Source organism: Halichoerus grypus, chromosome 8 (assembly GCF_964656455.1).
Source record: "Halichoerus grypus chromosome 8, mHalGry1.hap1.1, whole genome shotgun sequence".
Lineage (NCBI taxonomy): Eukaryota > Metazoa > Chordata > Mammalia > Carnivora > Phocidae > Halichoerus > Halichoerus grypus.
This window is the reverse complement of record NC_135719.1, coordinates 4,839,741-4,852,926: the sequence shown is the minus strand read 5'-3', so window position 1 is coordinate 4,852,926 and position 13,186 is coordinate 4,839,741. Positions and strand designations below refer to the sequence as shown.

Here is a 13,186-nt window from a genome sequence, read left to right as displayed (position 1 = left end):
AATAGGATTCCATATATGATGTTGTTGAAACTATGAATTGGTAAAAAGCACTTTGGTAAACAGTTTGGAATTATCTTGTAGAGTTGAAAGTTGACTTGGCCTTTGACCCAGCATTTCTACTCCTATATAAATACACAAGAGAAATTCCTGTACCTGTGTACCAGTAGGCTTTACACAAATTTTCTTAGCAGCACTTTTGCAATAGCAAAACCCTGCAACAGTCCGAACGCTCATTATCAGGACATTGGCTGTATTAGTTTGAGTTCCTCAAAAGCAGAGACTGGGTCAAGGACTTGGGTGCAGGTTGTTTATTTGGGAAGTGATCTTAGGCAGCGGGAGTAAAGGACAGAAGGATGAGGCAGAGGGGGAAGAAAAGCTGACTCGGGGCATGTGATTCTATGGACGCCTCTGAGAAGCATACAAAATGGCTCCCAGAATTGTCCATCTGAAGGATGGGAACCTGGGGCTTTTATCCCTTGGCTCACATCCCCCATTAGTTGAGGGTTAACTCTCCTTACCGTCAGGCTGTGTCTGAGGAGGTGCTGGGAAGTTCTTGTGGCAGAGAAGGGCCTGAAGCAGAAATTGGAGAAACCCAAGGCCCAACACGAACAGTAGGAATTGTCAGTGTTTGGGAGCTCCCATGAAACTGGCCATGATGTATTTGGCTAAAATCAGAGGTGAGCCATGGGGAAGAACACAGGGTACCAAGAGCCTCTGCTGCAAGGGGCAAAGTAATATTAGTGTATTCACACTCTAGAATAATCTACAGCAGCCACAGTAAATAAATTCAGCTACTTGAAGCATGCCTGAGATAAATCTTAGCAATGCAACATGGAACGTGAAAAAGAAGTCCCAGGATTGGGGCACCTGTGTGGCTCAGTCAGTTAAGCATCTGCCTTCAGCTCAGGTCATAGTCCTAGGGTCCTGGAATTGAGTCCCATGTTGGGGTCCTGCTCAGTGGGGAGACTGCTTCTCCCTCTCCCTCTCCCCCTGCTTGTGCTCTCTCTCTGTCAAATAAACATAATCTTAAAAAAAAAAAAAAAAAGAAGTCCCAGGATATTATGTAGGGAATGATACCCTTTAATAAAGAAAGCAACTAAAATACATGTGTTGGGACTATGTATGTAGGTTCACATACACAAGTATATACTTATGTGTATATGTAAATATATAGACATATATAAATTTCTAGAAATTAAACTTTTTCTGTGTACTTGAATTCTAAGGGGAAAAAACTCTAAAGGAACATTAAGAGAACACATAAGGAAATCCTGAAAATTAATGAGAAAAGGATAAAAGAACTAATAGAAAATGGGCAAAAAGATATGAACAGATATTTCACAAGAGGAAGTATATATAGCTAGTAGGGACGCATGAGTGGCTCAGTCGGTTGAGCGTCTGCCTTCAGCTCAGGTCGTGATCCTGGGGTCCTGGGATCCAGCCCCACATCAGGCTCCTTGCTTGGTGGGGAGCCAGCTTCTCCCTCTGCCTGCCTCTGTCTCTCTCTCTGACAAATAAATAAATAAAATCCTATACATATATATATAGCTAGTAAATCCTAGTAAATCCTACATATATATATATATAGCTAGTAAAGATATATAAGCACCTTCAATCTCACCTTTTTTAAAAAGCAAGACTTTTTAAAATTTTTATAAAGCTAGCGTAATTTTTGTAATTGAAGTATAGTTGACACACACAATGTTACATTCAGTTTCAGGTGTACAACACAGTGATTTGACAACTCTACTCCTTATGCTGGGCCCACCACAAGTGTTGTTACCATCGGTCACCACATAAAGCTACTACCAAACTATCCACTATATTCCCTGCACTGTACCTTCCATCCTCGTGACTTATTTATCCCATAACTGGAAGCTTGTATCTTCCATTCCCTTTCTTTTTCTTTTTTTTTTTTAAAGATTTTTATTATTTATTTTTGGACAGAGAGAGAGACAGCGAGAGAGGGAACACAAGCAGGGGGAGTGGGAGAGGGAGAAGCAGGCTTCCCACTGAGCAGAGGGCCCGATGTGGGGCTCGATCCCAGGACCCCGGGATCATGACCCGAGCTGAAGGCAGACGCCCAACGACTGAGCCACCCAGGCACCCCTCTTCCATTCCCTTTCACCTATTTTGTCCATCCCCCTCCTCCCCCTCCCTGCTGGCAACCTTCCGTTCTCTGTATTTACTGTCTGTTTCTGTTTTTTGTTTGTTCATTTGCTTTGTTTTTTTTTTTTTAGATTCCACATATCCATGAAATCAAAGCTAGGGCAATTTAAAGATTGATTTAAAAAAATATTCTTCTAGATAAAAATATTTTTAGAAGCCAGAAAATGATAAACACAAGATTCAGCATGGGGTGTGTGTGTGGGAGAATATGTGTAAGTTGTCAATCCTAGTTTTTAGGGGGGGTGATTAGTAACAAAAGAGGGTCACACATGTACCAATAATGTAGGATTCTGACCCATGGATTATATTTAAAGATTTTATTTATTTATATGAGGGGGGAGGCGCAGAGGAAAAGGGAGAGAGAGAAGCAGACTCTCCACTGAGCACGGAGCTGGATGAGGAGCTCGATCCCAGGACCCCAAGATTATGACCTGAGCTGAAGAAATATAGGGTAATAGCCAATAGGGGAAGAATTTCCCATGCTCTGGTCTAATTTAGCTCCTGTATCTCCTTTTAATCTCTTCCAGAGCTCAGTCTCCAGCTAAGTATTTGACCAAAAAATAAAATGTGCCTCAACCAACTGAGCCACCCCCAGGTGCTCCAAACCCAGTTCTGTTCATCTTGAGATCTAAGAAATAAGATTATATGGTATGATAAATGTATTCATAGGTACCTATAAGATATACTGATAACACGAAAGAGGGAGCTGGGAGATGCTCCCTCACACCTGGGAAGGTCAGGGGAGCTTGACCAAAGAGGTGATTGCTAAGGGGTTTAGAAGAATAAAGAGGGGATTGCCAAATTCTGGTGAAGGTGGAGGGTTTGGGAGGGTCCCCCAAGTGGAAAGAGCAGCACGAACAAACATACGGATATGAGAGACAGTGTGGCATGGCCGGTAAACTGCAGACAATTAGTGTGGGCAGAAGAGGAGAGTGGGAGAGGTAGAGGCGTGTGATGGACAGAGAAGATAAGAAAAGGTCCATGATAAGGAGGTTAGACAGTATTCCACATTGCAGGCAAACAAGACCTTTGGAGGATTTTAAGCAGGGCACTGACATGATTCATTTCAGGAAGATCCTCCCCACAGAGTGGAGGACTGGTTAGAGGGCGCTGGAGGGAGGAAGGTATTATGATCTTTGTCCGGGTGAGAGATACACAAGGTCTAATTTACTCAGGAGCTCTGGTGTGTGTGTAGGGGGCGGGGGGGGGGAGGGGCTGTGTGGTCTAAATCAAGAGGTTTTTAAGATATAGAATGGGCAGAATTTTATTTCCCTGTTCTCCCATTTTTTTTTTTTATAACACTTATCATTCCTTGACATATTTACTTATCTACGGTCTGTCTCCCCCCACCAGGATGTAAACTGCAGGACAGCAAGGATGTTAATTTTGTTCCCTCCTCAATCCCCAGGGCCTAAGAGTTCCTGGCACATGATAGGTACTAAGCAATTATTTGTTGAACACATGAAGTTTATCTAGGAAGGAGAAATACAGGGTAATAGCCAATAGGGGAAGAATTTCCAATGCTCTGGTCTAATTTAGCTCCTGTATCTCCTATTAATCTCTTCCAGAGCTCAGTCTCCAGCTAAGTATTTGACCAAAAAATAAAATGTGCCTGCTTCTGTCTCTCATCCTTGTCTCAGCCTCAGTTAACGATCTTTCTTGTTCCCACCACCTACTCTGTCTGCTCTCCAGCTACCTCTACTTCTCCTCTCTGGAAACCCTGGTTTTCTGGATTCCCTTAAGATCCTTGGCCATATGCTTCGACGGTTCTCACATTATTCTATGATCACATACCTGCTAGATATTCTGCCTTTGTCTTTCCAGATCCACCCTCCATTCTTTTCCAGAGGTTAGCCTTGAAGGACACTGTCACCTGGGCTCACTTCCACTTAGGCTTCCTCTTGGGTTCAGCCAGTGGGGGAGGTACCACAGGAGACCTGAGGGCACGAGAGAGAGGTAGGGCTGTATTCCTGCAAGTTCCTATTGGCTCTCTCTTTCCTGCAGCTATTGTTCTCACTTAGTCTATGGCTGATGATGCCTTCTCCGCAGATTCTAGCCCTGGGGTGCTTCACTATCCCTTGTTGGTTTCCCTCAACCCTGCCTGTCTCTTTGTACACTGTCCCTTCATTAACTCCCTTCAGTTACACATTTTGAGCAGGCCATCTGTTTCCTGCTGATCTTGGCTGATACAAAAGCAAAAATACAGAATTGTATCTTTTTTGAAAAGTTGAGATATGATTCACAAAATTTACCCTTTTAAAGTATACAATTCAGTTTCAGGTTCTTAGTGTACTGGAACAAATTGTATCTTTTTCTAAGTAATATGTAATCAGTAAGTTAAACAATGTTACATACCATAAGTTACTCCAACTTTCACTACCACAAATAAGGCTACAGTAAATATTGTACATGTGGCCATTCTCTTTGGGGGAGGGTTATTTCCTAAGGAGAAGTTTCCAGGAGTGGTATTGATGAGTCAAAAGGGCCACATCTCTTTTAAGGCTCTTCAGAAGTATGGTCAATTTCTTCTTAAAGGGATAATGCCAATTCACATCACAGCTTTCTCTGAATGTATCAATTACATCATCTTTTTAAGACTGGAAAGTGTACAAGGGATGTATATTTTGCTAATGCAGTATGCGATGTTACCATTTGAATTTCTTTGATAGCCATACCAATCTTAAGTCATTTAAAGCCATGTTTAGCTAAATGGGAATGGAGGGACAGTGATTTTGAGGGGATTATAAAATGGATAAATGATGGAAGAAGAAGGTTAAGATATATGCACACAGAGTTGGTCATACTGGTCTAATGAGCATTAATGGCTCTCTTTTAATGGACTCTCTGGAATCAACACTTTCTATTCCCTCCAATTAAACATACTGACTACTACCCATGACCTACTGAATGCTTTCATCTCTGGAATTCCTACACACTTCTTCCTACCAGTTGCGTTAGATGCCTAACAAGAGTCTGTTGTGTTTGGTCCCAAACCTCCTTATGACTGTATGCCAGAGTGTAATTAATTTAAGTTACACAAACTGATGAAACATAAGCACGAAAAGAAAGAGTTGTTTCTATGAAATGTCAGTTGAATGCTCTGGAAATATTAGCTAACAACCAGTTGAAAATTACTGTCAAACCCGATGTGGGTAAGACAATTACAGAGGATTTTTTTTTTTTTTTTAAGAAGCCTTCCCTTATACCGCTTTGCAAGAAGTTTTAAGTCCTTAGTCAACTTTAGAGAAACAAATTAGAAAGCACAGAAAATATACCGTGGATAGGATTTATGTAAGAAAGGGCTCAAGAACACTCTAATCAGTCACTCTTGCTCTAAGAAAAATTTTGGCCTCACATCAGAAGACTGGCAAATGGGTGTTCCTTCTAGGTTTTAAGTGACAATGAGACGTTAAGGTATGGATTTGCCATTTTTTATAATTCACTGCATTAATATACTTTTCTGTTCAACTGCCTAACTATTGGGTCAGATCCAATTTGTTTGGGCAGGGATAGATCCTTATTCCCTAACTTTTTTTGTTTTGTTTTGTTTTCATAGGAGGGCAGGTAGGAGAGAATTTGTCCTGGACTTACCTTACTGGTGAATTTGGATCTGCCTGCCTTCAGAGAGAGTGCAATCTTCTCTAATCAGACACAGTGAAATTTGCTAGGCCCCTTCAAGGGGGAGGTCGGAGTTTTGGGGGAGATAATTTTAATTCAGGGAATATTAAAAAGCCTCCCGGTCATCAGCCAAGCCACATTCTTGAGTTCAGCTCTGTTGGTGATAGAGTTGTATTTTCCTCTTCTCATTGGTTCTGGATTTAGAAGAAAGGGATGGTACTGACTGTCCCTATCATATTCCAACAGTGGTGGGTAAGATAGCTTCTACGTACTGTCACAATCAAGATACATTATTTCCCCTTTTATTTTAGTCTTTGATTCTGTTCATTCAAACGAAAAGTTGTCTCTGGTTTACAGGTGGTAGTCCAGCCTTGTCTGAAGTTCAATCTGCATCTCAAGATAAACAGAGAAGGAAACATTTATGGCTCCTGAGAAATATTGGTATCAGGAAATATTTACTAAGAAGGGAAGAGGAACCCAAACATGGCTTGTGCCAACCCTTCTATCCCCGCCCCCACCATATCCCGAGAGACTCTTGACTGTCCTGTTGACTTCTGGGACATGTAAACATGGCAAACTTAAGGTCACAGTCTATATGGCTACTTAAATGGGAACTGTAAACATAGCAGGGAATACTCTAGCCACTTTTCAATGTCCTTTGAGGCATTTTGTAATCCCTATAGTGGGTCATAAAATCAATGTAGTAGGTCCTGACCAGTGTTTAAAAAGAAATAAAAATAATCAAGCTGAAAGTATCAGCCAGCAGTCCATAAGAGTAATACTTCATGAAACTTCCGTCTCAGAGGTGTATTTATGTACGTGCATGGGTATATTCTGGGTTGAGATGTGCAACATATTTTGTATAGAGGGTCACCGTCAAAAAAGTTTGCCAAGAATATTATTCAGCAATAAAAAAAGAAGGAAATCCTGCCATTTTTGACAACATGGATGGATCTTGAGGGCATTATGCTACATGAAATAAGTCAGACAGAGAAAGACAAATACTGTATGACCTCACTCATCTGTGGAATCTAAAAAAAGCCAAACTCACAGAAAGTTGTAAAAAAAAAAAAAAAGCACTGGTTTAAGGTACACATTTCTTCTTCCTCTCGTCCTCGCTCTTTGCTAATCTGTTCTCTCTGAAACTCTGGTGCCTTGTGAATAAAAATTGTAGTTATTGACAGGCAGAGAAGCCAGGGCCAATTCTCATTCTGTAAACAGTTGGAATGAAAAACTGTTGTCCCTACCTCACTGCTCTGAGTCAATCAAATATCCAAATATCATTAAGTTAGAAGGGCTGAGATCCAGAACCTCATTAAGTAAGAGGTTACAGGAAAATTTACTTTAAAATTTATCACCTGCACAGTTCAAGCTCCAGGGGTTCTTCTCAACCACAAATTACAAAGGGTTTAGCTTGGTATTCGGGACCATCACCCCATCTTATTTTTCCGGACTGAGTCTCCTACTTTTCTCCACCTCAAATCCTACACCTCAACCAAACTGACCTCTGGTGTTCCCTGAACACTCCCTCCATTTCTTATTTTGTGTCCTTGAGTGCAGTGTTCCTCCTGCTGAGGGCAGCCTCCCCAACTAGCCCATCTCTGCTGACCTAAGTCCCTTCCATCCTTCAAAGACCCATTTGCAATTTCCTTTCTTCTTGATTCCTTAAAAAAAAAAAATTTTTTTAAAGGAGGCTCCATGCCCAACGTGGGGCTTTAACTCAAGACCCTGAGATTGAGTCGCATGCTCTACCAACTGAGCCAGCCAGGCACCCCTCCTTTCTTAATTCCTAACATCTCTTGTCAACTCCATAAAGATCTCTTAAAAATTACCTTTCTTAAAAATACTTTAAAATATCATTTTCCCTGATTTAAAGGGAAATATTAACGTCCTATGAAAATAAGAAAATGAAGAAGTCACAGAAGAAAATAAAAATCCAATTTATCTAGGCATGATATCTGTGATACGCATAGTATATTTATATAAGCTAGTATTATATCATCTTACGATGTGCTTTTCAATTACAAATATTTCCCATGTCATTAATCTTTTCCTTCAACAAGATTTTTAATGGTTACAAATAAACTGTAATTTAACAATCATATAACATTGGGTACTTTGTTTTCACATATGGTGCTATATTTTGGGGGAGCATAAATGGGGTGGTATCCAGGATACAATGACAAATTTCCTAAAATAGCATAATAGAATATTGGGAATAGAAAATTGGGGCCAATAGGACGATTAGGAGAAATGTAAGTTTCCCTGTGAATCTTTGGAAACACTAGCAGGTATGCTGGCTTTCCCACTTTAAGAGAAATAGGGGTTTGAGCCAATTTCACTTAAGTTTTAAAGGACAGTAACCCCAGAAGGCCTACGGATGACTTCGGGGGTCATCTAGGCAGCTGATCCAAGGAAACATGAAGGATCAGTATGTATGCCTCCCCATCTCAAAATATTTCCATCCTTACGCATCCTTTAATTCTTGTAGGAAGAGGTGTGCCTCTTCTCTGATTTCTTCCTCCCCCTCCGCCAGCCCTATCTCTCATTGTCCTTTTCTGAGATCTTGCACCATTAATTATCCCATCTCTCCTCTCTTATTCTCTCCTCTCAGCTGCTTTATTTGAGAGCTCCAGCTCATATTGGGGTGCGGGGGAGGGATAAAGAAATCACCTCTCTCCTTTACTCTTACTACCCCTCGAGCTACAGGCCTCTCTGGTTCACTTCCAAACTTCTGAAAAGATCACCCTTCACTGCTTTCAGTGCTTCACACACTTCTTACCCAAGTGCTCAACTCAGCTCACTGCCTGGCGCACAGCCGGCCCTGGCTGAAAGTTAGTGCCACCCCTCTTGCAAATTGGCATCTCTTTCCTGGTTCTTCAGAAGGGATTTCTCCACGGGCAGCGGTGGGTGCCCACTGTCGGGCACCAGGGCCTCGCCTGCGCGCTCCCGCACCCTGACCTAGCACCTTAAGGCCGCCTGCTCCCAGGTGCGCTGGGTTCTCGGGAAGTCCTGTGGGTCACCCCCCGGGCCTTCTGCCCGCCTCTCTGCCTTCTCACCTCGCACAGTCAGAGCTCCCCCCGTCTCTCAAGAGATCTCCCAGGCTACCCCCGGGAGGCCCTGGTTGCCGGTCGTCAGCTCTGCTCACCGCGGGTCTCACGGTTCTCCCAACGGCGACACGTCAGAGTGCCCCCCGCCTCCAAGCCTGCGAGCAAGTCCCCAAGGCCGGCAATGACCACACACTCAGGGCGCACCCGCTGAGTGCCGGGCCCGCGCCCCCTCTGCTTCCTTCCACCCGGCAGCCTCCTGCTAGGCCCCACTACGTGCCGGATCTCAGTGACGAGGACGCCGTCCCGGCTCCGGAGGCGCTCGCCGTCCGCTGGGGCGACACGGCCGCCGAGGCAGCTCGGGTCCCTTTAGCGGGAGGCGGCGGCCCCTGCGCAAGGCCCCCGCCCGGGAGGCGCGGCGCACGACGAGGGGCCCAGGGCGCAGGGAGCGGCCGCGGGGCCGGAGCCGCGGCGCCCGGGTGCTCGGCGGGGCGGGCGGGGCGGGGCCGGGGGCCCGGCCGGGGCGCGCGGGGTCGGGGGTCCAGCCGTGAGCGGCGCCGTCCCCGCCCCGCCGCCGCCGCCGCCGCCGCCCGCGCCGCGCAGCCCGCCTCGGAGCGGGAGGCGGGAGGCCGGAGGAGGGAGCGGGAGGCCGGAGGCCGGAGGCCGGGGCAGCCCCTCCGCCGCGCCGCGCTGGGCCGGCGCCCAGGTCCGAGTCGCCTTCCGCCCGCCCCCCCGCCCGCGGCCCCAGCCGGGTCCCGCCGCCAGGCCGGCTCCCGCCCCCGCTCCGCCCCCGGAGCCGCAGCCCCGCCCGCCACCGCCGTCGCCATGTTGTGGCTCCCGCAGCCGGCGCTGGGGACGCGCGCGGCCGAGCCCGGGGCCTGCAGCCGCCGCCGCCGCCGCCAGGTAAGCGCCCCCCCGCGGGCCGGGCCGGGCCGGGGAGCCTGCGGGCCGGGGCCGCCGCCGCCGCCGAGGCCGCCCCAGCCCGCGGGCCGGGGCCGCGCGGAGCCGGGGCCGAGCCCGCGCCCGCGCCGCGGCCCTGCAGCCGGGCGGACCCTGCGCGCCGCCCGAGGCGAGGCGGCAGCCACTTCCCCCGACCGCCGCCTGGCGGGCCCCGGCCGCCACCCCACCCCGCCCCCGGCCGACGGGCCGCCTGCCCTGCCGCCGCCGCCGCGACCCGCCGCCGGTGTCCTCCCCGCGCGGGACAGGCGGCCGCCCTCGGCCACAGCCCGCGGCCCCCCGCCCGGGCGCGGATAACGGTGCCACTTCACCCCGCCGGGGCGCCCTGTCAGCCCTTCCGTCCCCCGCCGCGCCGAGAGCTGGCGCCGTCCTGGGGCGGACACTTCGGGGATCGACCCTCTTGGGAGCCCCTCGGTCCTTCCCCCCACCTCCGCCCAAGTTCTGACCCTGGGGGAGGTTTCTTCGGGAGCAGACAGGTATTCCTGCTCCAGAGTTGGGGGTCTTCAGGGGGTGACCAGGCCTGTTGATCAGGGTGGAAATGATCTCTCTGCAGGGGCTCTTCCTGCCAACCTGGGTGTGTGTGTGGGTGGGGGGGGGGAGGCTCAATGTGACCCGAGGGAGGACAGGGGAGCGTCTGCTGGACAGATGGCCTCCTGGCCTTGGATCAGCGTCTGTGAGGGGGAGGGGTCCATACGACCTTAGGTATGCCTGTTCCTGAGAACCCCAGGATTATGGGAGCTGCTCAGAGATTTGTAACTTTCTGTTTCTTTGAGTAGGCCAGAGGGGGCATTAAAAGTCCTGGATTGGAATAAATCCACAGGCCCACCCTGGGAAGCACGCCTGGCACCCAGGACTAGCCTAGAATAGGGACTCGGGGGTAAGATGGTATTTGGCCTAGGGTTGGCCCACCTGCCTTCAGTTCCCTGTTCATACAGGGCCTCTAGGCTGCATCTGTTGGTGTGTACAATGTGGCTGAGCATACAGGATGTGGACAGACAGATGCCTGGCCTGGTGGGTGCTTGCTGGGATTTCATGGGTCTGTTTCCTCAGACTCACAGGTACATTGCACAGTGAAAGAGAGGAGGAAGCGCGGTGCTAGCACATGTATTTTGACCATTTTCCCAATGGTCATGGCTTTGATTCACTCAGTAAATTTTTACTGAGCACTTACTATGTGCTGGGCACCGGACTAGGTGTTGGGAGGATGGTGGTAAACCAGAAAGATACGTTTTGGCTTGAGCTCGTAGCCTAGTGGGAAAGGCCAATAATAAATAATCTGGAAATTTCGTTCCACACCAAATATTTGTCAACAAGTATGTGCCAGGAGTTGTTTTAGATGCTGTGAAGAAAGCAAGCAAAAATAACTGCCCTTGTGGAGATTTCAGTCTGTGTGTGTGTGTGTGTGTGTGTGTGTGTGTGTGTATGTGTGTAAGACAGTAAAATAAAGTATATAGTGAAAAATGCAGCCTCTTAAAAGGGGCTAAATGCTAGGGAGAAAAAGAAGAGAGGGAGGGAGGATATGAGATATTGGGTGGGGGTTGAATTTACATTCAAGTGACCTGGGAAGGCCTTCTTAGAAGGTGTCTTTTGAATAAAACTTTGAAGGAAGTGGTAAACTAATCATTTCAAACTGTGCTGAGTTCGAGGAAGGAAAGATGAGCAGAATGCTGAGAGTAATTGGCCTTGATTTGATTTGGGGGCTTCGGGAAGGCTTCCCTGAGGAAGTGACGTCTGGGCTAAGACCCGAAGGAGGGTTAAGAGTTAACCATGTGTGGAGCAGCACGGAGCTTGGCAAGTTGGAGGAAGTGAAAGAGGCCTGTGTGGCTGGAGGGGGAAAGGGAGAGGGGAGATAAGTCTGTAGAGAGGTGAGTTAGATCACAGGGGGCCTTGGGGACAGAATGCCTCCCTCCCCCACCCCTCCCTCAACTTTGGTTTGTATCCCCAGTGAAATTAGGAACCTTTGAAGGGTTTCAAGTGATTGACATGATGACATTTACATTTTAAAAGGTCTCTGGCCTCTGTTTGGGGAATGGACTTTGAGATAAGCAGGTAAGGCGAGGCTTTCTGTTGAGTGGCCTAACTACTTGATCTGCTTCGAAAAGCCTCCGAGCAGTCTGAGGGAGATCCTTTTCCTCAGAGTCTATTTTGTGCAGCTTTTAGGAAGGGAAAGAAAGACAAATTAGCATTTATGGAGTACCTGCTAGATGGAAGAATCAATTTGAGAGACTTCTGCAAACATCATATTTAACTTCATCCTCTCTACAACTTAAGAGAAAGGGCTTGTCCTGCCCCTTTTACAGATACAAGCCCAGAGGGGATAGATGACGTATCCAAAACCACATTTGTAACCTAATCTGGATTCAAACCCAGGTCTCCCCGATCCCAGAGCCCACTGGCTTTCGAACCAAACTACTGGAGTTTGCATCTTGCTTCTGCCACTTGCTAACAGAATGATTTTGAGTTTAATTTCTTACGTGCCTCAGTTTCCTATTTGGAAAGGCCTCAAGCTTTTTCCCAGCTTAAATGCAGATCGAAGTACCTATCTCATTGGTAAATGCAGATAAAAGTACCTACCTCATAGGGCTGCTGTGCATGCCAGATTAACCAAGCCACATAGACGTTGTAACACTTACGTCACATGTTAGTTGCTGTTATTACTTAAATTTTTAAAACTTTTGACGTTGTAGCACTTACCTCAAATGTTAGTTGCTATTATTAAATTTTTAAAACTTTCATGCTGTCTCTTAGCTATGTTGTGGTCACGTCGGATGAGATTAAATATATAGATAATTTAATTCTTGGATTCCGTGAGACTTTTTCCCTCCCTTTTTTCTCTAAATAACTGAATGCCAATGTTCCATGTGATCAGTCATTCAACATTGATCTCCCATCATTCTTGACACTGTGCTAGGACTTTTGGATACAAGGTGAGTTCCTTCCCTTCAGAACCTCAGGGTGTCCAGGGGAGGTCAGATATGTAAACAGATGAGCTACAATGTACTTAACAAGTTCTCTAATGCACCTGTAGTTAGAGAACTGTTGGGAGCAGTAGGAACTAAATGCCTGGGGGGAGTAGGGAAGACTTCAGGGCAGAAGTGACTTTTCAACTGGGCTTTGGAGGAAGAATAGGAGTTTTACAGGCAAGTAAGACTAGGCAAAGGACAGGCCAGGTAGAGAGAGCTGTGTGTGAAAGCATGGAGCCATGAAAGGCTCGGTTGGTATGGGCAGGAGGCTGGAAGGCTTGAGTTGGAGCTGTGAAAGGCAAGTCAAGTTTGGATTTTATTCTACAAGCCACAGAGAGTGTTAGATGAGTATTAGATACATCAGGGAGTATTAGATACATCAGATACATACCATGGTCGGTGTTGGAGTTAGAGAGTGGAGACAGATGTCAT

The 13,186-nt window shown here is 47.0% G+C and overlaps 2 protein-coding genes across 4 annotated transcripts in view; one reads left to right on the top strand and one right to left on the bottom strand.

Moving 5' to 3' along the window:
- Positions 1-9,326, bottom strand: part of SEC11A (SEC11 homolog A, signal peptidase complex subunit) — a 66,176-nt gene extending 56,850 nt beyond the window's left edge. The window contains exons 1-4 of the mRNA XM_036082929.2: positions 8,936-9,326; positions 5,761-6,174; positions 3,964-4,106; positions 519-717 (exon numbers count right to left, since the gene is read on the bottom strand). The gene's annotated coding sequence lies outside the window, so the exon portion shown is untranslated. The remainder of the gene's footprint in view (positions 1-518; positions 718-3,963; positions 4,107-5,760; positions 6,175-8,935) is intronic.
- A 220-nt stretch (positions 9,327-9,546) lies between these two features.
- ZNF592 (zinc finger protein 592) overlaps positions 9,547-13,186 on the top strand; it is a 49,395-nt gene continuing 45,755 nt past the window's right edge. The window contains exon 1 of one of the 3 annotated variants that reach the window (XM_036083073.2): positions 9,547-9,737. The gene's annotated coding sequence lies outside the window, so the exon portion shown is untranslated. Of the gene's footprint in view, positions 9,738-10,191; positions 10,268-13,186 lie in introns of those variants that run through there. The other 2 variants (XM_036083047.2, XM_036083054.2) reach the window with 2 other exon arrangements.